The sequence below is a fragment of the Trachymyrmex septentrionalis genome, unplaced genomic scaffold (assembly GCF_001594115.1).
Source record: "Trachymyrmex septentrionalis isolate Tsep2-gDNA-1 unplaced genomic scaffold, Tsep1.0 scaffold51, whole genome shotgun sequence".
NCBI classification, from domain to species: domain Eukaryota; kingdom Metazoa; phylum Arthropoda; class Insecta; order Hymenoptera; family Formicidae; genus Trachymyrmex; species Trachymyrmex septentrionalis.
In genome coordinates this window covers 2845816-2848842 of record NW_017305683.1, presented here as the reverse complement: position 1 = coordinate 2848842, position 3027 = coordinate 2845816, and the positions used below count along the sequence as shown (strand labels likewise).

Genomic DNA, 3027 nt, shown 5'->3' with positions numbered 1-3027 from the left:
GGGACCCCAATACAGAAAGAGATTGATGTCAGAGACACATCAGGAGACAGACACGTGGCCTCAACTTGCAGACAGACTTGGAGAGATCTACTTTCCAATTGTAGACGGACTATAAACATCGGAGCGTTATTGCTAAGTTAATCAGTACATTCTTTGTTACATTAAAATTAAATTATTAAAGATTTCATTTTGGTTTTAATGTCCGTCTGGACTATAATTAATATCGGAGTTTTTTCCCCTTCTTTTTTCTTTGTCTTTGTAATGAACGTTTTAGATGTATTAAAAGTTATTCATTAATTTCAACATAATTGACACTGATTCGCTGAATGGTCAAAGACTGGTTTTTGACTAAGCCGATAGAATTTAAATGTTTGCGATATGGTGGATTCTTATTTTAGTGAGCCTTCTATTATTTTACAATAAATCTTTTGCTTCCAAAAAATTTATCTTTTAATAATTTTAATACATTTTCAATTGTTATTAGAGTTTGTTTTTATATTATAATTTCTGTTAATAGATAAATATGGCTCACTGAAATGAAGTAATTTGTAAAAAAATATTTTGCAATTACAACAAAATATTGTCTTTGAGGATGGCTCAAAAGTGAGCTGAAATATATAAGCGGATTAATTATTAATAAAATTGTTCTGTTAACCGTATTAATTTGCACAAGAATTATTGCGCGTGCTTGACTTCTATTGCTCTGTTATATCCAACCATTTTGTATTATTAAGGAGTCTTTAGGAATTAATTTACAATTAATCATACATTCGATACACTTTCAAATTAAAGTATTGATATGTTAAACATACCTTAAAATATGTTTGTACAATATGTTAAATTTTTATAATAGATTTTTAGATAATTGCATTTAAGTTATTAAATTAACTATATTAATCGCCCTGTGAAGCACGTTATTAAAATGCCAACGTTATTTTTATATACGTTATTTTTATATATACTATAGTGCTTTTTCCGTCTTGTAAAAATTAATATCAGGAGTGCCCTGCGATTGTTCTATTCTAATAATATTGGCGAAATAATTGGCCAAATTTTCGCGACTATAACAAACAAATCTGAGAAGAGCGGGATATCTAGGAAACGGTGGAACAAACATGGGATAAGTAAAAATAGATCGAAATGATCGTTGAAAATATTAATATCTGTTAAAATAGCTAATTATAAAGTAGTAATTGTGAAATTTTGTCGAGATTTCTAATGAATGATCTCCTTAGCTATAAATTACATCAACTTGAACAAAAATAACTGAATTGGGAAAAATAACATCCCGGTTAAATTCCGATATTATGCATCCAATATTATGCATTCTTCTTTCCATGTATAAATAAATAAAAATAGCATCATGTTGCGTCGCGTATAAATAGATTAAAAGTAAGATCAAAAATAATTGCAAACCTAAAAGAGAAAATCGATAAAAGTAAAACACAGACAAAAACTATATGAAATATACGAGAAATATCCCAAAAATAAGTATATGTAATGTAGTAAGTGTTAAGTTACTCAACATTCTTATTATGCTTTTTATCGCCCAACTTTTCGCATATATAAATATTTATATCTAGATGTTTGTTCACCTAAATACCAACCAACTACGAAACTGTCATATACACGCTACCTGGCCGCGACAGGTGCATTTGATACGCCGCGAAATCGGCGGGTAAACGCACATTAACGGCGGCGGACGCGCATCGGATGCGCATAACCGACCGTCGAGAGGGAAGGAGAAATCGACCCTGGTTGAGAGGAACTCTTATCCTCTTTCGGAGAGAGAGCGGAGTGAAGCTCACCGCGATATAACACACATCGATCTGCCGTGAGACGGCGAGTGCGCACTAGCTCGGCGCGAGATGCTGCGCCGCGGCGTCGCGCCGCTCCACTCCGGCAGCGGCGTTTTCAGTGCGCCACCCCGTATAAAACCGTGACCGGGGTCACGGCGCGATACCAACAGGTGATGCCGAAGAAGGAGGAGGACACTCCCTCGAGCGGCATCTCGTCGAGCGTCTCCCACGGGTCTCTCGCCGCCGACGACGACGGTGATTTAATATCGGGCTCTCTCGAGCCTATACTCGCTCGCCCTGTATACCCTACGGATTTGCCGACCATCAGCCAGAATCCATCCAGCTGGGACTCGCCGCCAGGATAAATCCACAGGAGGTCGCAACCATTTAGCTCGAAGCGGAATGCGGGAGGAAAATCAGGCGAGAAACGTCAACGAGAGACGCGGCGAAAGTTTCGATCGGTCGATGATTTAATGGACAGGCCGTTCATATAGTGAAACTCCCCGATTGCGATTCTCCTTACGCAGCTTCCCGCGCATCCGTTCTACCCGCGAGAGCCACCGGACGTACTTCGGGATGTAGTTACGCGGTTGACACGAGCGCGGGAGCGACGTGTGGACCTGCGATGATCGAGTATTCCCTTCCACGCGCTGGGTTCTGACAAGGTGAGCAATTTTCAGATTCTTTACAGCAGGAAAGCGAGTTTTCTTTTTTTCAAAATGTACATATACTGCAGCGACGATAATTGGATCGAACGCGTAAATCTTTGCAATCCTTTGATACTTCGACTGACGCTTAAGCCAATATTCATAGTTATTTTAAGATCGTCTTAAGTAATGTTTTAAAATGCTAATTCAGCCCTCTGATTGATTCATGACATCTTAAGACTGTACTTAAGACGGTCCTAATTATAAGATCCGACAATAAATACCGCCCATGCGTTTCTTTACAAGAAAGTTGTTGAAACTTGAAAATCTCAAATCCACCTCGATATACATATATTCTGTTTTGACCTACTGCGCACGCTGAGCATTTATCAAATAGAAAATATCGGCTATGTAAATTGAAAATAAACCCTCCGAAAACGAGGAAATATCTATAAAAATAGATTCATACGTAAAGATATAAAATGCGAAAGCAATGAGATTATATGATTGCGAAAACAAGATTGAACGGCGCGCATATAAGATGAGCGCAATAATAAAAATATTGAATTCTTCCATCCACA

The 3027-nt window shown here is 37.8% G+C and overlaps 1 protein-coding gene across 1 annotated transcript in view; it reads left to right on the top strand.

The window, feature by feature from the left end:
* The first annotated feature begins 1940 nt into the window (after positions 1–1940).
* The window catches only part of LOC108751758, a 23492-nt gene continuing 22405 nt past the window's right edge, over positions 1941–3027 (top strand). The window contains exon 1 of the mRNA XM_018492153.1: positions 1941–2464. The gene's annotated coding sequence lies outside the window, so the exon portion shown is untranslated. The remainder of the gene's footprint in view (positions 2465–3027) is intronic.